The following is a 24,786-nucleotide window of genomic DNA, read 5'->3' on the forward strand; positions in this document are numbered from 1 at the left end:
GGATTATGGTTCTGTAATCATACGAAATTAAATATTTTTTTTAATTCATTTATGTTTCTTATTCATTAACACTTCTTGCTTAGTCTGTACGATGAAAAATCATTTACGTGATCCAAGTTATAGAAAATTTCTTGCCGAACAAGAAGTTATGTTTATTTTATTTTGTATAATTATTTTTTTCACTCACAATTGTGATTTACTGCATAAGCACGTACGAAAAATATTCAGTCAACATTACAACAAATTGAGGTTATTTTGTATATTATCGACTTTGAATTGAGCGTAACTCAAGAACGACTCAAGCAATCTTCATCAAATTTTCACGTGCAATTCAGATACACTGCATATCTAAATTTTAATGAAATTGATCATGTAGTTTTGGAGATTTTAGAGCGACAATTTATATAAATAGACCTACATAGAGAATGTTCCGGGAAGTATCCTGAACTTCAAGTACTGATTCAGGACACCAAAATGAGCAAAAAAGTTCATATCGACATGCCCTATTTTGCTTTGTTTTGTTTCTGGACACCATTCTGTGATTTTCAACAAAAAAATTATTTCTCAGGAACGAGTAAACCTACTTTAATTAAATTTGGTAAATCTAAGACTAGTGTCTTATTATACGAAATAAAAAATTTTGTAAACGTCACGTTCAAAAATTTCAAAATCGCGACCATCTTAATTTTTTAATCTTCAATATTGTCTTAATTATTTGTTTGATCAAATTTTTACTTATTGCAAAATTTATTAACCATTTTATTTTGAAAAACGTAACCCCTCGTTAACAAAAATCCATTGACAAGCAATCGAGTTATTGCACGCAACTAAACCGGAAGTACGCTTGCGCATCGAACTGCAAGCTGTTAATTTTTGTTAATTTACTATTATTATTATTATTAATAATTTTTATTACATTTAGGGAAGAAAATAAAAACAGGCAAAAAATTATCATCTTGCATTACGGTGCGCAATCGTACTGCCGGGTTAATTGTCTGCAATAACTCTATTGTTTGTCCATATATTTTTCAAATAAGGTATCATTTTGTTGAAAATAAAAAGCTATTTATATAAATAGCTATTATAAATAAATTTTTTAATAAGCAAAAATTTCAGCAAACAAATATTTTCAAAGATATTGAAGATTAAAAAATTAAGATGTCCGCTATTTTGACATTTTTCAACGTTACTTTCCAAAATTTTTTATTCTGTAATGAAATTCAATTTCACCCTCTATCCCACTGTGCGACCGAAAGTAATACCGTACTTTTCTTCGAAAAGTTGATAAAAGATTTTTTTCAGACATTTTAAAATAATAAATTGTTTACAAAAAACAAATCTTTATTGCTATCCCCCTTACTCAAAATAATCTTTTATCCCTTCACTCAAAATAGTAAGGGATTCAATGGATTTTGGCTACACGATCAATGAATCCGTGTTAAGGACGTGAGGACTTTTAAGGTAACTGCATCCTTGGTGATTGTGTATTTTAATGGAAAAATTTCGGCCTATTGAACTAACAAGGAAGCTAAATAATGGATCAAAATTAAAATTAAATATATAAAAATTATTTAAATATCGTAACGTTCAACTTAAAACAAAAAAAACAATGGTTTTTATGGTAACACAGGATTTTTTTCCATTTTTATCTGTTACATGGAAGATTCACGGTTTCGGGTGGGGTCTACAACACTTACAATCTACCTCATGCCTAACAAGTTTCTAACATATAGTGTTCGCTATTAGTTATCTTAAAATTCTATCTACATTTAATCTATATGTATAAAAATGAATGTTTGTCTATCTGTATGTTTCTTATGCCTTCCTAAACCGTTCATCCGATTGCGATGAAACTTTGGTAAGTTGTTGGCGCACGCCTGCGAAGGTTTCTGAATTAGTTTGGATTCGCTAGGTGGCGCTGTGGTCGAGATATTTAAAAAAATTGTATTTATGGTCCGATTTGGGTCATATTTAGAATATATATTAGTTACGTGAAAAGAAATATTTTTACAAAAAATGGACCCGCTAGGTGGCGCTGGAGTTGAGATAATTGGAAAAATTGTATTTATGGACAAATCGGGCTCATATTCAGAATACATATTAGTTATGCGAAAAGAGAAATTTTTGTAAAAACGATACCAGCTAGGTGGCGTCGGTGTCGAGATATTTATGAAACAAAGAAAGAAATATACAGACTTTCTTCTTCTATAGATATAAAAGGCAATGATCGTATGCGTGTTCGCTATAGACTAAAAAAACTACTAGACCGATTTACGCTATGGTCCGATTTAAAAGGAAAGAATGGGGAAAAGAAAAAAGGACAGGGAAATAGTGAAAAAGAGAAGAAGGGAAAAGGGAAATATGGGAAAAGGTAAAAAGAGAAAAAATTTGAAAGGGAAGAAGGGAAAGAGGGAAAAAGAGATAAAGTGAAAGGTTAAATTTTATGAAGTTCCGTAATGTTAATCTTTTTAATGTTTTACCAAACTTTCAATTGTATTCATTTAATATACATATATATATATATACTCAAATCTAACAACAGTGAAGCATTGCCGGGTCTGCTAGTAAATAATAAACATACATTACAATGTAAAAAAGTAAACAATTATAATAATACTAATAAACAAAATCTACGGACGGTAAAAAAGAGTCTTAAAATGGAAGCGACTGAATTATTTTAGATTGTTTTTAATTAAAAATGTTCATTAAACATAACTACATCCATAATAAATTAACTATTCTAAACCACGGACTGCTAACTTTTAGGGGTAAGATATGGATACACCATAGTGAAGAAACGCTGGTTTGCCAAGTTAATTTTAAATCATATTAGAAAATTTATTGTTTAATCAGTCAGGTATTTTAAATCTGTATATATAAAATGAACGTAAATGTATGGAGAAAATTGGAAAATTTACTCTTAGTTTCGTAGATATACACAAATTTTCCTACGGCTAGCTTTCAGATCATAAAGAAAATAAAAATTAAACGATAGAATTTCATCAGTACTTAAATGTAGTTAATACATGTTTTCTACGTACAGGAAACATTCAAATTCTTTCGTTGTTTGAACACATTTCACAGTTTTTTAATTTCTATTTTTCTTTCATTTTTATTTTCTGTTTTTATATTATTCACAAATAAAAGATTGAAAATTCATGTGGAAGGAGGTAAAAAGTAAAATATTTATTTGATTGTGCTTCACTATGTTGTGATTTCATTAGAAGTAAAACATTTCTGTTATTAAATGTAGCATTATAAAAAATTGCCGTACTTCATTTACTGTATTTTCTTTTACTGCATGCTCTAAAAAAAAGAAATCCTTCCACATCACATGTCACGTATGGTTTGCGGACCCTTGTGAAAGCCTCTTTTCAGTTATCTAACTTGGTTTTTTTTTTGTATCAGAAACTTTTAATTTATATAATAATCTAAAGTAAATGATTTTTACAAGTCAAAAAATTGTTATCAAATTACATAATATCGGATAATTATGATAGCGTGTTCATAACAACAAAATAGAAAATAACCAAAATATTTTTATTTCTATTACAAATAAAAAGCGGTTGTGTACTGTTGTTAATAATTATATTCTTTTCTTTTACATAAAGCCATTCATATATTATTTTTGTAAAATGTTCAAGAATAGATCGATTATTTATTACCGTTAAAATTGCGGTTGAACTGTGTTCGTTCTATTTCATTCAATAAAATTATTTTATTTTATTAGTTTTTTTATCGAGTGATAAGATTTTAAGTGTTCATATACTGTAATTACATCTTCGCTGTAATTGTTTAGAACTGCTTATCGTCCCATATTGCGTATGGAACAAGAAAATAATTTATAAAATGGTATGAAGATGTAAATGCCTAAATGTGTTTCATAATAAAACTATGATTAGATTTTTTTCTGATAATGTCTAATATGTTTAAATAAATTATGAAATTACCAAATTATCGAATATTATTTATCTAATTCATCGAAAATTATTATTAATCTATTAATATTAATAGAATATTATTTATTATTTTACCAACACAAAATACATAACAATTTTCTATTAACGTCTATTTAATATTAAAGCCATACATTATATATTTTATCTAGCTTACTTATTTTTGTTTACTTCGCCAAACCTGCGCAAGCCCAGGTTTTTGCTAGTAGAGAATGTATACGTGCATATATCTTCTGTAATATATTTATGTGTCTGAAGAAATACTGACATATTTATTTTTTCAACCTGAAAGCATGCTTCTACTTCATTAAACATTTTCCTTAAAACATAGTACAATTCATTAATTTTGTTTTGTATACTGTTCTTCAAAGCAGTATTAATAAAAAAATTCGGTCGTGTATAGTTCTGATGGGGAAAATAATTGATTGTCCTTCCCCAATAACTCTATATCTAGAATAACTGAGGAAAGTGTCCTAGGCTTCGTACAAACACTAACAGCAAGACCGGTAGGAAATAAACCCGGAAGCTTCTTGTTGTGAGATGATGAGCAAAGAAGCAGCAGTTAGCATTGAGTGACCCTAACAATAACCGGGACGAAGTCATGCGAGTTCTGTTGTTACTTACATTAATGGATATGAGATTAAATAGCATCGTCTCATCTATCTCACGACTTCTATATACATAAATTTTGTTGATATCAAAACATTTTATCATTAGTAGAAAAAACAGTTACATTAAATGAAATGAATTATTATTAAATATTTTTCGTTTAGAAATAATTAATAAATCAGTAATAAAAATAATCTCTCAAAGGGAATCATTTTCAGTCAGTAAAATTTCCGTGAATTAAAATAAATGATCAGACATTCAAGTGGTAGTTGTCTTTTTTATTATTGATAACCTCAAATCCATATTTTCCTTACTTATCGTAACGTAAAAAAGGCATTTAAAAGTTAATACTACTATATAGCTCTTCCAATTTTTATAATAAAACTTGAAATTTAAAAAAAAACTTTTGTAATAAAATATTCTTCGCCAAAGGATAAATACTTAATAATAAACTCGTTTCAAGTATTAAGCTTGTTCGTTCAAGTATATTAATGATTTCTTATAAATTAATACAGAATGAGCTTTAATTTGTTTTGTAGCGTAATTTTTTATTAGGGTTTTTTAAAAATTATAAAATTTTAAACCTAGTGTTTCCTTTTCTTAGCCAAACTATAATAAGAGAAGCAGTTCTTGAACTGGTAAATTCATCAAAAGAATACGGGAGTGTCAATACTCCGCATATGGTCTTCAATAATTTTTTAACATTATGAAGCCGTTTACTGTTTTTTTTATTGTAGCGGAAAATTTCTTTTGTAATCTTTTATATCATCAAAGTAAATAATTCATAAAGAAAATTTAACAAGTTAGATAAAAGATGAAAAAGTTATACTAAAACGTTACACTGGATTTAGCAAGTTATAGTAAGTATGCCATAAAAAATAATATTTAGGAATAATTGCGATTATCTATATTTCTAATTATTATTATCTTCTTCTTCTTCTTCGTACACAACCTAGAAAAATGAGTTTTGACCTGCAACACAAATTTCAGGCCAAAACTCACGATTCCATGTTCTACTACTCTACCCCGTTATCATATACCACATTTTTCCTCTTACATTTACCTTTTTTTTGTATACACTTTAACAAAATAACCGTTAATTTAATATTTCTGGCAGATGAAGTATAATAATTTTAAATAAAAGCAAGAACTTTTAAGTTTTTTGCTAATTTCAGATTTCAATCAATAGATAAAGTATATAAAATATCAAAAAAGTAACCTACTAAGGCAGTTCCAATTTGATTTTTTTATTTAGATACATTGGAGGGGTGCCACCTTGTCAAAGGCTTGTTGGATACCTAAGAAGGCGACCGAACGGCATTTTTTCCTTCAAGGCTTCTCTTGGTTACGTTTACAAGCCTGTGTATTTGCTCGATAACAGAAATCCCTCAACGGAAATCGAACTGTTAGTCAGAAATTACACAGCCGTGCTCCAAAACAGGTTACATCCTACAAAGGAATAACCTTTCGAATACCTTTGATAGAATAGGTAACAGGCTTATTGGCTTGTATGAAGCCACATCATTACCGGTTTGCTTGGTTTCGGGGCTGTAACTATTTCCGAAGCTTTCCACTGTCTTTGGGAAGAATATTTTTCGGAGAATGCTGTTAAGTGGGTTTGTTAATAAACGATGGCTTTAGAAGGCTGCCTAAAGAGAATTTTATTTATGACTAAATCAAAGCTAGGAAACTTTTGTGATCTTTTTCCCTTCTTGATTACACGAATAATTTCAGCTGTAGACAGGCTTAATAGGAAAAACATAGGTATCGGGATGTCTAACAAACCAACAATTTACTTGGTAGGCAGTCTATTTTTCTCACAGTTAAGTTTGGGTTAATCTAGAACCTTTAGTAAGGGCTTCAAGTATGGGTCAGATTTCGGCTGTGCCCATCGATGCGAATGGGTCGACAACCGGTAGTTTCGGTTCAATGTCGTCTAGAAAGTGGTCGTCCTTGATGGTTTCTCGTAGAATTCCTAGAAAACATTCTCCATGCAGTCTTATCAGGGATGATATTATATTTGATGTATCTGATGAAAGCGAAACCGAACTTACAACACAGACCTGCACGTAACCCCTGTAGACACTGCCGGATTTGCGTGGAAATAACACATTTCAGTCGATGTATCAATTGGTGATTTACTTCTATCAAATCGATTTCAAGATCGATTCCACGATGGATAGAACCAACGTGGAAGCCGATCGGAAGGACGCAATTAAACCACCACCTATATAGTCCTGTTTGGCATCAATGATATTATGATCTACACAATTAATTGAAACAGTAGTCGATAAATGCGACTACAATATTAGAATATTCAGCTCTAAACAACTATGCATTGTTTCAAAGGCAGCCTGCAAAAAGATAATTGACTTGGTGAGGGAACACTAAATGATCCTCCATAACTTCACTAGGAAGGATAAAAAAGCCTTTTGTATCGTGAGGAACCTACATTTCTATGTTCCACTTGATCTTATCAGAGATGAACTTCGAGTCACGGTCATGCAGTCCGTTGCATAGTCAACGGCAGGAACCGATTTATAAAAAAACCAGTTAAATATATTCTTTTCCCCGTATCTCTTTTTAACTTTTTTTTGTTTCATATGGAAGATTTGATAAAGATTTTGAATGAAATACAGTATAACGATAAAAAAAAAAAACAAAAATAATAAATAAAAAATACAAAAATTAGAGAACGTTATGATGTACAATAAAAAAGTTAGAAATTACAAAAATCTGCTTTTAATTAAAAATAAAATCGATTTTAAAAAAATTCAGAATTTAAAAAGAACTGAAAAAGTATTTTTTTTACTTTTAAAAGTCGATGTTATAAAAAAAATAAAAACAAAAAAACTAATACTTAAACTGGATTTTTTAAAGTTAATTTAGTTTCTGATAATCTTTAATCGTAATAGTTGTATATCGTTAAATTTTAAGACTAACTCGAATTTACTAATAAAAATCTATTAATATTGCCGGAGGTATTAATAAATTCAAATACCTTAACAATTAAGATCAGTAAAACTCGAGATGAGCTAGTACATTAAAATAAATTTTTATCTATTACCAGTTTTAATGCTTTGTTACGATTAAAATTCTAATTGATAGATATAATATTTTTTAACGTATTCCAATGTACTGAAGTTATGATAAAAACCTTATAAAAATGAACAATGGATTCCATAAAAAAAGATTATCCTAAAAGAAACAATTAAAAAAAATTATTACCCAATTTTATTCAAGGAAAATATAATTTAAAAATTACTTAGTGACCTTACATGTATTGCACATAAATGAATAAAAATCTTGTAAAGCACAAATAATGATTTCTGTATGGTATTACTTCAGAACATCAATCAAAACTGAGTAAAATATCAGAAAAAGTATACCATTCATTTCTTACAAAGGACCTTCCTTGAATAAGTAATTATTTAAATCCTTTTTGAAAATGTATTAAAAGCCTACATTATTTTGCTTATTTTTAATATAAAGACATTTCCGTTATAAGAAATTAATCTCACTTGCTGTTTTATTTTTTATATTTGTTTTTTAACAAAAATAATCAATGAATTTTAGAAAATTATAAACAAACAGGATGAGAAAAAAAATTAAAACACTTCAAACTTAAATTTTATTTATTATTGAATTTTTTTTGATATTATATAGATATTACTTAAAAAGGTTAGTTGTTAAAACTTATATACAATCTTGTAAATAAATAATAATAGTAATACTTTTTCTTAATCAGTAGATACGAGAAGATTCTTTTTAAGATACGCTGATATCATTTTTGGATTTATACTATTCTGTTCAACCATACGCGATGCTTAATTGATATAATTTCATAAATAAAAAAAGAAAAAGAAAAGAAAGCAGCACTCTATCTAATAAGTACATCATCGCATTTCGCGCGGAAGTCCCGAATTCAAATCCCGATACGCTACCAGTTTCCACCGGGCTAATGACCATAACTGTTGATGACGCTCTTTCATTAAAAAAAGAAAAGAAGGCATATGTAGTTAAAAAAAAATTATTTTCTGTAAAATAAAAATTGAAATATTCATTCATTAAATTAACATTACAATTGTTTTAAATACTTTAATTTTGTTATGCGGAAAAGTTTATTATGATATAACTAGTAAATTGTTTATTAGTTATTAAACGTTACTAAAAAATTAATGCTTTGTATCTATGGATGTACTTTTTCTACAGTTCTCACTACAATAACAAGTTTAGAAAATTAATCTTTATGTAATTATGCGTATGTGAATGAAAACTCTTATTATACATCGAAGGTTATCTGATTTCCAAAAATACTACTACAGAAAGCTTTATAACTGCTTGAGAAATCTTTTAAGACATAATGTTCAAAAACACACTGTTTACTGAATTGTTAGGTAAATATTATACCTAGTTATGCCTCTACCACGTTTTTAGGAATGTTCATCGGTTGTGACCGGAGATTTAGTCTTAAAAAGATAAAATTTCTTCTAGTAGGATGTGCCTGAACGATTTATAAGTGATTTTACCAAAGCAATAGTCATATAATGGTACCTGTTAATTGTAGTAACCGACATTAGTAGTAAGTAACAAGGTTAGTTCTACACTATTTTACTTTCCACGTCATTGACAGTGAGAAATACACGGACCTAATCTATTGTTGTGTTACATGTAAATTACTGAACAAACACTTTCGTTCTATTTTTTAAAAGTAAATAAACCTTTTACTTAAAAGGTTTTTAAAACTTACTAAAGTACGTTTACTTTTATAAAGCGAACTAGAGTAGACTGGGTCAACATTCCCTTGGCATCGTAGCACCAAGGCTATATTAAACCACGGTCTAATTACGTTTTTAATATAAGTTGGGATATAATTATAAGTCATTATAATTTAATGATATTGCGTTTCAGCTACCTGAAATTTAATCGTAGATTAGTGTAAAATATTTTTTATCTAATTGTATTCTTCTGTTTTATCTTTTATCCTTTACTGTAAGTACGATTTTTTTACCGACTTTTCTAAGAAAACTACGGTACTACTTTCGGTCACATGGCGTACGGGATGAAAATGAATTTTCTTTGCTCTTTTGAGGTACGAGGAGTACAAAAGTACCATTCACTTAAATTATGGTTTTGTTTAGTTATTTAACTATTTATTTGTAAGTTTATGTATAAAATTTGTGGCTCGAAAATTTCCAAAACTATAAATCAATTTCATTAAAATTTAGATATGCTGTAATAGTGTATCTGATGTTGTGCATGTGAAAATTTGATGAAGTTTGTTCTTGAGTTTCGCACAATTTAAGGTAGAAAAAATTTGAGCGGGGCAAGTTAGAAGCGTGGTTATTAATGATTCTGTAAGTTCAAAGGAACGTTGACGTTTCTTTATCTACGTTATTTATCGTTAGCAATACCGGTAGACGTATTCAGGTAGCGTTACCTACTTTCAGAGTCATGATGACTGGGTATGTGTTTTTCATCTAAGGGTTATGTTAACTGTGTAGTGGTGTATTTTACGTAAGTGCTTATGCGTGTCACAGTCACAGTGGTAAGTTAGTTTAAACTTGATGCTTATTTGCAATGTCTACTGGTTAATCGAACTTATGTACTGCTTTGTACTCTGAAAATCAGTGCTTTTCTGACTGCAAAATAATGATGGCGTCGGAATTATTAAATTATTACTAATTTTCTTTTTACAGTATATTAAACTAATTTTCTATTATTATTTATATTTGTGTATAGTTTTATTTTATTTTCATTTGTTACTTTATTGTTCTCTTATTTATTTCTTAATTCGGTTTCTTGGTAAAATGTTACATTAGAATGAGTTGATAATTTTTCAAAAGGAAACGAAATAAAATAAAGTCGGTCTTCTTTTATTTATTTGGATTTCCTTTATTAAAAATTGCTTTCAATTAGTCTAAAACTTCACAAAGAGAAACAAAGCTTATTTTTAATTACTTATTTTTTTGTATTTTAAAAGACTACTTTTTGTTCCTTATCACAAAAGATTTGGTATTTTTTAAGGTTATATGAACTTCCTAAGAGTATTTTATTACAAGGGTCATTTTATAATATTTCCGTTAACAAGCAGCAATTATAGAGTTACATGAAAAGTTTAATCATCCCTCCTCAATAATACAATGGCCAGTGCAAGTCACCTCCAATGCAGAGAATGCAAATCAAATTGTGAAGCTACTCGTATTTGTAATCTAATATTAGAGTACAAATTAAGATCAAAAAATTTTAATTATTCAATAAAAGAAGATAATGTTGACGATATAAAAAGTAAATTAATGAATTTAAAAAGACAATTTTTAAATAAGACTTGTGTTTTACTGTTGAATTGTTGACAAAACGTTCATAATTCTACAAATTTTAACTAAACAGAACACTTATACCTTCAGTAATAGAAAATACTGTCTATTAACGTCAGTTCCTTCTTTTTAAAACCATTTATTAATAAGGTATTTTACACTCCAATTATCTTAATTTATTCTCAAAATAATCACACCATTATATTCAAAAACGTAACTATTCCAATTTGTAATGACATATTTTAAAAGTATTATCTTGAAAATACTTTTAGATAATAACCATAATTGTCTGTTGAATAATATATTTCACCTAAATTGATAACTACTATTTACGAAACTATATTTAATTACTATGGAGATGTACACAACGTTATGTTCTTTCATTAAAAACTCGTTCTCCTGATGTTCTTGTTATTTACAATTATTTTTTATAAAATCCCTAATGTTCTGCAATATTATCTATTATGGTTGAATTATCTGTATTCATAATTACATAATAAAATACATGTGATAATACTACAATGAAAGCATCCTTGTCTTCATATCCTGACTGCTTCATCGTCTGTCCTTCGATCCGCGTTCACTGCATAGCGTCATTGACTTACCAGAGAGCAAATACGTTTTTTGACCTCCATTTTAACTACATGTGTTTCATTGTAAACAACATCTGTTCCGTGTTATTTATATATTTATAAACAAAAAATTCATATGTAGGCTATTTATCAGTTGAAAAAGAGAAAAGATAAACTTATTTTTTTTAAAAACGATCTGAATTTTTTACTTAATAATTAAGTTAACTAAAATATAACGGATTATAGAAGTGAAAAAGAACAATAGGCTAATCTTGTGCATTTTAAAACATATAGTGTTACAATAGAAAATTAAGGCAGGACTTTAATTACGCATTTTTTAACAGAATATTTTTTATTTAAAATTAATAAGTTTTTTTTCAAGCATAATGCGGGTTGTGATACCTTATTCGCTATTATTTTATCTATATTTAAATTATATTTTCAACCTCAAAGCATATATCAGCATAAATTTCAACTTCTAAGCCCCCTCATAATATTTCAAAAGTTTTTATTTGGACAAAATGAGGATTTGAATTATAAAATCGCTATCTATCCAATATTAATCCAACGATTAAAATTAATTTGTTCATTAACAAATATTTCATGAAAATTAGTGCTGCAATTTTGCACACAAGAAAGATTTTTGAATGCTACCTCTAACTGAAAAATACCACCCCTTGCATACGTATAAAAGCTGTACTGATAATAAATTTCAGAGGTAAATCACAGTGTACCTTTAATTTCGAATCACTTCTACTTCTGGGATTATTTGATATTTTAACAGATGAAAAATTCTTTCTGTTAAGTCGAATATTTTTCTAAATCAGATTTACCAACCTTTTTTGTTATTAATTTTAGATGAATCTATTATTGAAAAGTGAAGAAAACAACTGATCATTTCATTAAATTAAAATCATTATAAAAAAATAAATAAATAATGTTAAAGTAAAATTATGCAATAAGCTATAAAATAAAATTATTTAGGTATAATTTATGGATTAATCTATTTACAAATAAAGTAAAAATAACGATGACTACGGCTGAGATTAAGCTATACTTTTAATTTTACACCACAAAGAACGTTTATTTTTCCCCAGTATTTTATTTATTTTCTCATCAATATCTATAAAATACGATTTTTTTACTAAAAAATAATCTTTGTCTTCAAAGATTACTAAAAATTTTCCATCATTTTCATAATCAATAATATAATTTTTTCCTTATGTTTTTATGTATCAAAACCTTACTATCTAAGGAATTTTACGTTTAAATTATGATATTATATCATGAGAGTTTTATTTGACAACAAACAGACGGTTTATCTAAAGCCAAATATATTATCAGTAGTAACAAAAAATAAAATAAAAAATAAATTAAAGAAAAAGAGTTTTTTCAATGTATTAATGATATAAGATCATTTAATAATTAATTACTTGTACATTACTTGTAACAATCTCCGGGCAGAACAAAGATTTTTCTAACTTTTGTAAAATAATAAAATAAATACTCGTATATTGAATTATTATGTTTTGTAACGTAATGTTTATGAGTAACTTGTTGTATAAAACAAGTGGTAAAATAAATCTGAAGTATATATTGTTTCAGCCTTCTAGATGATTGGCTTTTGTCAAATAAGTTTATATGCCGTGGGTTTTCATACTTTTGAAATCATCTTTTATATAGTGATAAAATGCTAAATTTATTCGTGAACTAAGCAAGTGTTCTTAAACCAAATAATCTTTGCATATTACCTGTACGAATTGGTGATTATTCGAAATATTTCCGTTTTGAATCTTAGGTATTTACATCATCGACAACTTGCTGTACCTCCTCACAGTTTTATCCTGTACATCCCGAGAAATTTAAAGATTGCTATTATTTTGGAATTTTTAATAAGTGATAATATTAACTTGTTAATGAATATCCAAAAACCTTTTTGATTTTGATATTTAACTGCTTTCGTTCATGCTGTAATCTATGTGTGTGTGACTTCCAGATCGTAAGTTTGCAGTATCGGAACGTTTGATTTTGTATTGTAACAGACCGCAATAATATGGTCCACAGCTACAGGCGGCTTGCGGGATGATAATGTGAAAAACTCACATTCATTGATAGGAAGTAAAACTTATCTTTTGTCAAATGTTTCATTTTTTTTTTTTAATTAGATTCTTAGCGACTTATTTTATCGCCGTTTACCTATATATGTTTAGAAAACAGCAGTGTCTTTCGTCACATATCATTTAAGGAAGTGATAATATCTTTAAAAAATATGATTAACATGAATACTTAATGTTAAAATAAAATGTAAATCAGACTTTAAGTTAAAACAAATTTTATGTGAAAGGACAATTTTTTATTTCTCCCAAAAAGCAAACCGGGACGGTGTTCCAGCATCAGTGCATCCCTAATTAAATATCTATACATAATTTTATTTTAAGGAATTTAAGTACATTATACAAGGATGAAATTATTCACTAAATCTTCCTGTTTTTAAAAAAAAGAAATATTTATAAAAAACTACTTTCGTATAAAACCATATTTGGTCTTAATTGACTTGATTAAAACTATGTAATTACAAATAAGTGAGGGTGTAGATCACAGCAGATTACAACTTTGTCTCTGAATTACAAAATACGTATCGTTAATTAGTTATTTTGGTTTTATACTAGATAAATTAATCTATTTGTAGAATTCAGGTCTACAGATCAATTAAATAATTGACCTTTATAATTAATAAGGTTTAACTGAAGGAATCCGGTTTATTAATTACTTATTCAATTAACAGGCTTATAAATTTATATCAATTAATACTTGTTCTACATACAAGAAACATTACTACCAGAATGCCAGTGTCTGAATTATTTATTTCCTTATGTACCTTGGGAACAGAAATAATCTAAAGAAAATATTTTTCTACCTCCCGGACATAAGAGCTGAAATTTTGCATGTATATTATAAAACTACGGAAAATAATCTGTTCAAAAGAAACATTTCTTGCTTCATGAATTGCATGTGATAAATGTCAAATTCTACTGAGTTTAAAATGTTGTAAATCGGTTAATTTGTTTCTTTCCACTGATAGCTATTGTTAAGTGTTGCAAATCAGTTCAGAAAGAAAAGCTTTATGCTTTAAATCGGACTATGAATTCAATTTTTGTGTTGTTTTTTTCGATAACAGATGTGTTTTCGGAGTAAGTCTTTATATTTCGTTTTACTCCACTATAGTTACGAGATGTAAAAAAATTTCTTTTAGTTTTTTAACCAACGTTTACCAGTTTTTTAGAGTATTCAAATATGTATAGATTGTAGATTCTAAAGCTTCATTCTCTGCAAATGACTACGAAAGAAATAAATACTGAAAATCGTCATATTATAAGTAATTTAAAAACATAAGTAAAAAGGTGTGTATGAATTACTACTTATAGTTTACTACTTTAATAAATATACATACTCAAAACAGTTATAAAGAAAAACAAGAAATACAACATGAAATGTATGTCGCATCGTATCAAATAACAATACTGATGTGCTTTGCGTCTTGTTTCATTCTGTATCAGGATGCAGGAGAGTAGACGTAAAATAAGAAGAGAAGGAATGAGATAATAAGAAGAGATGGAATGAGATAACAATCAAGAGAAATATAAAAAAATTTAAAGAAAGAAGAAATCTTGTTCTTCTTTCTTATACTGTGCAAAGCGAATTGATTGGTCCGGCTTTACTTTATTCATTTCTCTTCTCTGTTCATCACAACATCTATCATTTCACCTTGCTTCGTTCTTTTCTTTTCTTTAGCCTCAATTTAGTTGTGGGAACTATTCGTAACTGTATTACTACAACACTTACTGAATCATCATTCGGTACTTTATTCGCAAACAGACAAATAGTCTTTTTGATATAATGACAAGCGTTTCATTTAGTTTCTTTAAGCTCTTCTGCTATTTCTTCCTTCTTCTATATTTTTTTCTTCATTTATTAGAATATTAAAAAAATTCAAATCAACTAAGTAATTTTGATATCTATAAATACAGTTATATAGGCTAAATGTAATTAACTATACAGATACTATCTAACTAAACAGATGTAATTAACTATACTAGATACTTTTTGTAGTTAATTACAAACGTTTTCATTTGTTTGTTCTTTTAACCGAAAAAAAATCTTACGAATAAAATCATCAAATGGTTTTTTCCAATTATTATTTTTTTTAATCTGACCTCATTGCTATTTTCTGATAATATTACAAAGTTGCAAAGCAATAATAAACTTTTTCTGAATAAAAAAAGAATATAATCTTCAACCTATTAACCTATATGTACCGTATGTGATACACGCAGTGTATGTATGAGCACATATATTCTTTATTTAACTCTTATAGGCAATCTTTGGATTACTTAAGTTATTAAAAGTAGCTTTTAATTTACACGGGTATAATTTTAAAATTTATCTATCGTTATTTATCTGAGGGAATATTCCAGTTATTTCAGAAGATTTGTTCGGCTCCATGTAAGTAAAAAAAAGTCAAATAAAGTATTTTTTTCATTACAGCTATTTACTGATGCAATCTTAATGAAAGTTTTCCAAACAGTTTTAATGAAGTATTTTCCATTAATTCTCATTTAAGCGAAAAGTCTTTCGACTAATCATCATTTTGAAAATCTGATTTAGAATTATATTGTTTAAAATTCCTCCCAAATTTGGTAAAGTATTTCTGCAGATAGTAAGAATAATAAATAATTTTAACTATTAGAAGTGCTTGAAAGTGCACTTCCAATAGGAAGGTTAATTCTAGGTTTGGTTTGGTTTGGTTTTGGTTAATAGGTTTAGTTAATACTAGGATTTGGTTTTGGTTCTTTCTAATTTTGATGTGATACTGACAGCAAGCTCTGAACGTACATATGTTTAACTCTGTTTATTTTTAAATATAAACAAAATTATAAATCAGGTTTGAAGAGTTATTTTTCTTATATCTAATTGTTATCAACCGAATCGTTAGAGTATAGTAACAATAGCAAATATATTTGTTGTGATTATAAAGGTCCTCGATTTTTCTTTTAGCCTACGGGACCACCTTTAGGTATTCCTTCAGAGAATGGGATGAAATGATAATTTTGTAGTGTGTCAAATGCCATGCCTGACTGAGATTCCAACCCGGGATCTCCGGATGAAAGGCCGAGATGCTACCAGTCGCGCCACGGAGGCCGACAATTGAGCCCTCCAGGTTGTTACGACCAGAACTTTAAAAACGATACTAAAAATTACAAGTAATCAGATTAATCTTCTGGCATATTTTTAATTGTTAGTTTTTAAAATTATTTTTGTCCCTGATGTAGATTAAAATGAAAAAAAGTATTTTCTAATTACTCATAGTCTCCTCTTATTCGTCCTCATCATCATTTTTATCATATTTTTGTTATCTTCATTAATTTAAATATTTTACTCTTTAGCTTAAAAAAAAAAAAAAAAAAAAAATACGCTTCAACTAGTGAATATATTTCTTAGAAAAAAACCTGCTGTGAAAGAACGGTTTATAAGTGTAGGGATTGCGTATTGCTCTTCAAGAAAAAGTTTAGCTTTTTTTTGTATTATCCCGAATGACAACAAAACTGAGATAGGAAACCAAATTTAACATGATATAAAACGGTGATAGAATAGAAGATTAAGACACTGGTTTTTCAATGGAAGCTTTAAAATATTTCTGAATTTTTTCAGTTAATCAATAATCAATTTTTTTACAGATTCATAATCTTTTGAGAAAGAAAATTATAATTCAGTTGTAATAAACTAGTTAATAATTTTTATAACTTTTAAACATTTTTATTTTAGATATTTATTAAAATTATCAAATAGCCTAGTGTTTTAAATTTATGAAAAAATAAAACTTAGATATCTTTCTACGTTACGAATTTGTTTTTACAAATACTTAAATAAAATTTTGCTAAATGATATCCATTAAACTTAAAAAGAATTTCTTTGAGAAAGGAAGTTTTTTTAGCGGTTTAGCTTATAAAATAGGAAATTGATTTTTCCAATCTACTTTTTAGTTTTCTTTAATACATCAGATTTTATTTTTCCCAGAAAAAATATCCATATAAAAATTAATAATAATTAATTTTCTCCATAAACGAGCTATTTTGTGTTTTATTCAACGTTCGATTTACAAATTATTTATAATTCTATGTTAAATTTATAGCTAAAAAAATAAATTTATTATTATTACATTGGAAGTTGAATGAAAGGAGGACGAACTATAATTAAGAATATACCAAAATAAAAATTTCTTTTAGAAAGCGGTTTAAATAATAGAAAAGTCTACGAAATAGACATTTAAGAATATAATATATTTAAAAATAATTCTTCACAAATCTAAAGAATTTTCAAATAGTAATTGAAAAATTAGAATAGTACCACAATGTTTATAAAGCAAGTTTATCTTAGCAACATTTAAAAAATATTAAAACCTTAAAAATAAGCCTATAGGCTAGATAATAAATGAATTAGCTTAAATTAATTTAGCAGAATAATACTTTTTACAAGTAAAAAAAACATTAGACTATTCTGTTTCAATTAGGGATATTTACAGAAGCGTATCAACACAAAAATGTATGCCAGTTATATAGATTTAAAAAATAATTGAGGTAAGAAATTAATAATTTTAAGTAATTGCTTTAAAAAAAGAGCAGAATTATATATTGAGTTCACACAAAATATTATGGGGGGTTAAATAGAAATAAACTAGGTTAAGAAGTTTTTACGCACGAATGAGAACGCGTGCGCACAAATATACAAACAGTTATAAAATAGACAGTAAATTCAGATTGATGACAACGGATTTAACATAAATACAAATTCATTTCTAAATGACTTTAACAAAAGAGTTATTTATTGTTTATATTTTTTTTAAAATAACGAATTAGTGTTACGCAAGTTATTATTGTATCTTATATAATAATTATTCGAGCTATTATAAAACCCGAGTATTTTAAAATAGCCCTGCCATCAAAAATATAATAATAAATATCATATTTCAGCAGCAGTCATTATGATAACTTCCGGTAAAGGGCGAGGTACATTTTTAATATGTTTATTAAAGTTAATAACAGCTTAAATAAAGACAAGATGATGGAGAAACTTTTATTAGGGTTTCAACACAACATTGACTGAAGTTTAATTTTACATTAGATATATTACACTGAACTGTATAATCAGAAAACCAGTATGGACCTAAGTATAGTACCACCATATTCGCTTAAATTTTGAAGTATAGTATTTCGTAAGGATCTAAAGGCTATTATTTGCTTTTTTTATTTTGCTTTAATTTATTGATGTGTTTGTGTTATTGAGATATCTAAAAGTACAAATTCAATGTATTACATTTTTAAAAGCCGTTCAATACAGTTACGTTTCGTAGATTTTATAATTAATTTGACCTATTAATTCTTCAAATGCATATTTATTAATGATATATGAATAAGAATATTTGTTTTTTTACATTTCTAACCGTTTTAAATTTAAAAATATAACATTAATTATGTAAGGACTAAGAACTTTATTTACACTGTATCATCATTATACGTAAACATTATCAGGTCCATCACGTACAAATGATAGATAAACAAAAAATCCATCTTGAATACAAATTAGTGACCCGAGTAGTATAATATAATCTTTTTATTAAGCATAGGTCACTATAACAGATACTTTAAAACAATTTGGATCGTGACCTAACGATTGAATAAAAATTGGGTGAACAGAACTATAGGCCTACGCATAGTTTCATGCTTTACGTCTCATCGACAGGTATGCGGCACAAATATAGTTCATAACCCACCTTACGTTAAAGTATCAGTGAAACGATTGTTCTTTAAATATGTTCACGAATCTTACAAGTAATACGTGATACGTATCTTATTAGTTACATCTCGAGTGCACGCGAGAGTTTATTAATTTTTATGAATTATTTATAATTCTATATTTTTGAAATTTTTATTTCATCCACTTATTCGAGATGAAATTAAAAAAAAAATAATTACTTGAAATAAACTAATTTGAACATATCTCCTAATTTGAAATTAAAAAAATAAATATAAAAAGTTTAAATAACGCTTTAATAAATTTAGAAAAAGAAGACTACAATTTTATGGACATTTGTAAATAATGATTGAGAGCAGAATAAAAAATAAGTTTCTAATTTTTTTGAAAAAAGAAAAACTCCAAAATGAGCTGGTTTATAGAAGCAGAAAAGGATTTGAAAACACTTAATATATCAAAAAGTAGAAATGTGAACAAATAAACTTTCAGAAAATGGATAGATGAATCTGAATTTCCAGAAGAGAGGAAGAAAAAGAAAAATTGTAAATGGAGTGATGAGTTGAAAAGAAAGATAAGTGGAAAGGATGAACAGTTTTTAGAAAAGAAAGAAATATAATCTATGTAAACGTGAAGCCTAGAATCAGATTAGCTTTAAGCTTTAATTTTAAAATTTCTAAATTATAAAAATTATGAGAATTAGAAGTAAGTTTACCTGATGGTGAAAGTAAGTTTACATTCACCATAAAAGTAACTTTACAGTGATTTGTTTGAATTATATTTCCAGTTTAATTATTTAAAAGAGAATAGATTTTTGGTGGAGTTTAATTAAACAAATTTGAGTTATTTCATAAACTGTATAATTCCGAGAACGGCAAGGCTTTGTTTGGTTTACAGCTGTCTTTTAATTTGTATAGGAAGGAAAACTTCTTTGCGGCTCACAATTATGCTGTTGGATGCTAAACCGTTGATCAGTAATGCACCTAGTAAATATTACCTATCTCCAAACGGTTAAGGATAGAAAATACCTGCCAATCCTTGCAGAGGTCATATTAATTATCTTCGAAAATAAATGGTTTATTTATTTCCAAGATTTCTCCATTAGTAGATCAACTTATGCTTTATTGCTGCCTTCTTCTTTTAGCTTATAATATTGTACCTTATTAAAAAACTAGAAGGTTTCTTTAAAGATTTTCAAAAAAAATGTTTGAAATATAAGTAAAAAATATGTTTTGGAAAGTTTCAATTTTTTTTATAGAGTGGTTTAAAGATCAGTTGTTTGTTGATTTATTACGGTGTTTACTTAGGTTTATAATAAATATTATAAATTTATAATCCTTTAGACACGTACAGTGTAATAAAAATACAATAATTACAGATAATGCAATAAAAAAAGTCCGAAAATCCATAAATATCACAGTTTCTTTAACGAAAACTGTCAAAAACAGGCAAGCGTAATATAAGAACATAAAATTACTGGATAGTGGTGCGGTGTATAGTCCAGACTTCCTAAGAGATGAAATCCTAAGAGAAAATACTTATAAGTAATTGCTGGTGAGTAATTCCAAGTTGTACAGTACAAACCCTAAGTATTTCGAGTAGAATTATGACTTGAATCTGTTAAAAGTTTGGAGTAAAGATATAAAAATTAATACGACAAAGATTACCAAGATGATCCATCTTTCTACAATCAAACATCTTCACACACTTGAAAGAGGTAATTGCTCTCCCAAAACCGAGACGCCGCAAGTTGAAAATATTCAATAAATCTAACTACGAGACACCGAGGAGTGTGTCCATACCCCTTAAAATAAAAAAATTAAAAAAAAATATTGAAGAAATCGCTTTATGAATCACTCTCAAACTCGATGATTCTTTAGATAATAATACAATCATTGGTAACAATGAAACAAAATATGATATAGAGTTATGGATATGCATATGAAGGGCTTACGCGCCATATGGCGGCTAATTTGAGTATGTTATTTTGATGTCGGTAAAAGGTTTTTAATATAACGCCCGCTTTTAATTACGATTGCATCATTGTGTTAAATTAAAACTGAAGGATTTATTGCTGATTTTAGATCTCAGTTGGCACTGTATCCAAGATCTATTTTTTTAAATATTAATTTATGTTATTTATTTAAATAAATATATTTATCATGTACATGACAACGAATAACAAATGCCTTTGATAAATCTATATTTAATAAATATTTGTAAATAAATAATCCTTATAAAGAATAGAAAATTTTAAAATCTAGGTTCTATGATTTCTTTGACAAAAATCTAATTTTTGTATAAATCTAATTTTTTTAACTTCTAAATAAATAATACAACAAATTTCCACAAAAAAAAACTAAAAATTATTTCTTAATTTAATTTTAAAATAACTAATTCAGTGGATTTGGTTTGTTATAATAATCATTCAAAATTATATTCTAATGAGTAGCAATATCATTTAATATGTACAATTAGTAATATATAATTAAGTATTACACATATAAGTAATAATAATAATAATAAAATTAGAAGTCATTTCTTATTAAATATTTCAATTGTATTATAAATACAAAATATATTAATATATACAATTTAAATAAGTACTGTAATGAGTAAAGATATGTGTACCTATATGTACGTGTAACAGTACAATAAACTTAAATAAAGAGGTGTATAATTAGTGATATGCATGAATTCATTGCATCTCATTATATACAACATTATTACTCTACCATTTTTGCAGTGATACCAACTTGCATTATATTTTACTAAATGATAATGTACTGAATTACGAATAAAACATCAATTTTTTAGTAATATTTATCTTAACGATTTTGTACCTCTCACGAAATGGCTCAAAAATTCTTAAAATATAACCTATTAACTGTATAGTAATTAATTTTTCCCTTTTTGTCCTTGAAAACTTTGTCCGTTTCTGATCAGTGATATTTCAGTTACCAGCCATTTTTTAAAAAGTAGTTACTTCAGTAAAGAGTGGTTATCCTAAAAAAGGATCGGTCTATTCGTTTTGATTACCTGAGTAATATAATTTTATAACACTGAAAGCCAATACTGTTATTTTGCAGATAAATTGATATTTTTATTCAAAAATATCATTAAACATTTTTGCCTGGGTAGCACGCAGCAACTCGCAAAAAAGAAAGTAGTAACCGATGTATTGTCTTATGAACAAAATCAAGCATGATTAGTTGGCTGATCATATGTGACTGTTAAAGTGATTTTCCTTTTCAGCAACAATTATTATAACAGCTTTAAAAGAATTTTATTTTTTAAATATTATTTCATTCTCATTGTAGTAACTGGTGTTAATTTTTGATAGCATACCCGTTTTTTTATAAGCGTACCTAAACGGAAAATACACCTTTTTTAAGAATCATTAAAAATAACCAACCATTCCTGACTGAAATAGCTTTAATTATTATTAACTACGGCCGACTAAATACTGGGAATAAAGTTGTACCAAAACCGCCCAAATTCAGCTAGGATTATCTTAGTCCTACTAGTTTATACTAGTACTATCTTAGTTTATACTATTATAAGAAACGCAAGAAGTTTTATAAACTCGTGTTAGCTTAAAAGATAATAATATATATAATTCAGCTAGCTTTTCTTCAGATTTAAAAAAAACTTCTATAATGAAATATAGTATATAGTAAACATAGATCAGTAGTCGTTTACCGTCATTATGAAAAAAGTTAAAATTTATTAAAATAATATATGGCACAATTAGTTTAGAATATATGAAAGGATAGACGATAAGATTAAAGATTTCCGGCAAATAATAAATTTCAAAAAGAAAGTTTATAAAGACACGTTTCTCTATTCATTAGAAATATAACTTACAGCATTAATCTATTTTTCTATTTGTTTAGTTTTGAGTAACTTTTCTATTTACCTTTAAATTTATTTATTTAAAATAAACTAATATTGGAGTTATAGTGAAAAGTAAATAGTAGTGTTCTTTGACTTTAGTTTCTGTTATCTCATACAAATATCAGAGAAATGAGACAGATAATTTCCTCAACTTATCTAGGCCAGAAGAAATAGGTTATCGTACACGATATGGATTTGTCATTGGAAAGTCTTTAATGAAGTATTACTGTAATAATTTGAAAGTTTTTTAAATGTATAAATAACAGATATCTTACATATACATATTGTTTTTTTTTTTTTTATTTTTGTCGGTTGTTTTGAAGTATTCTAACCCAATCTATGTCAAGAAGTTGTTATTTATCTCTAGTCTATATTTGGTCACTCTTACTTAATGTCACTTTTTTAAAAAAAATGTTATAATTTTTTAAATTATTCATTTCTGGGGTATGAGATAACTCTTGCCTATCTAAATGTACTTAATATTTCCATGTGTTGAGGGTTTTTGGGGTAAAAATTTTCACGTGAAAATGTGTTTAATTAAGGAAATATGTATTAAAAAACTGATACGTTATAAATTTTAAATCTCTTACCAAGTAGGAGCAGGCCTCGCTTATATAGCTTGAACCTGAAATTAATCTAAAAAATCTCTCACCTGAGTTCCAGTCCAAAATTAATATTATAGTACAAGATTGCCCATTAATTTATGTGTTCATAACCAGAAAAATATTTGTGAAGTGCATAAACTATGAAGGCAACCTCACATGAATCAAAAGTTATTCTTGAAAGACGGAAATGCTTTTAAAGAATAACAAACATCCCATGCCAGACTTAATTAAGGAAATTTAGGACGAAGTTAATGTCCCCTTACCTTTTTCCCAGGCTGTAAGTGATATTTAGATGTACAAGTGATATTGTGATTAGCTAATATCTCTGTGGTAAACAATATTTATGTAGATTACTTTGCAGTGAATATCTTAATGAAGAAAGCAATATTTATTAGCGTAAAGATTTTGTTTCATGTACTTTATATAAATCTCACCCACAAGAAAGATTGGATCAGTAACGTACCCTTTTTTGTTGTGAAAGAATTTTTTATATACAATGCTTCAACTCAAAAAGAAAACAATACTACAGAATTTATTTCGAATCGGATCTCGGATCCACGAAAGACTATTAGATTTTCTTTGTTAAAGCTAGGAAAGCGAGTAAGAGACTTAAAAACTTAGTTGAAATTTTAATAGTAATAATAATTGCATTATTATTTTCAGTGGATTGGAAAGTTAACAGTTAGAAATAATGGTAAATAGTCAATTTTGTTGAATTTCATTGACTGCATACTATTAATCTATTCAACCGGTACATATTTGTAGTTCTGAAAAATACATAATCAAGATTGATTTAACAAAACAATCAACTGATCATTTTAGAATGTTCATTTAAATTTTTTTGTGGTCTCCAAGTTGTTTAAAAACTTCAAAAAAAGTTACTAATTTACTCGGTCATTATTTATATCTAATGAATGTTTCGGAAACATGTTCCCATCATCAAATATATCTACATGTAATTAGTTGTATTAGAATGCGCCAATGAAGATGCAGTTACTAGTAAATGCTGATAATTTCCCACAAT

General features: G+C 27.3%; 1 protein-coding gene across 1 annotated transcript in view; it reads right to left on the bottom strand.

Annotated features, from left to right (window-relative positions):
- The window catches only part of Nost (Nostrin), a 201,614-nt gene that overhangs the window by 134,464 nt on the left and 42,364 nt on the right, over positions 1-24,786 (bottom strand). The window lies entirely within an intron of this gene.

The sequence above is a fragment of the Lycorma delicatula genome, chromosome 2 (assembly GCF_047948215.1).
Source record: "Lycorma delicatula isolate Av1 chromosome 2, ASM4794821v1, whole genome shotgun sequence".
In the NCBI taxonomy this organism is placed as follows: domain Eukaryota; kingdom Metazoa; phylum Arthropoda; class Insecta; order Hemiptera; family Fulgoridae; genus Lycorma; species Lycorma delicatula.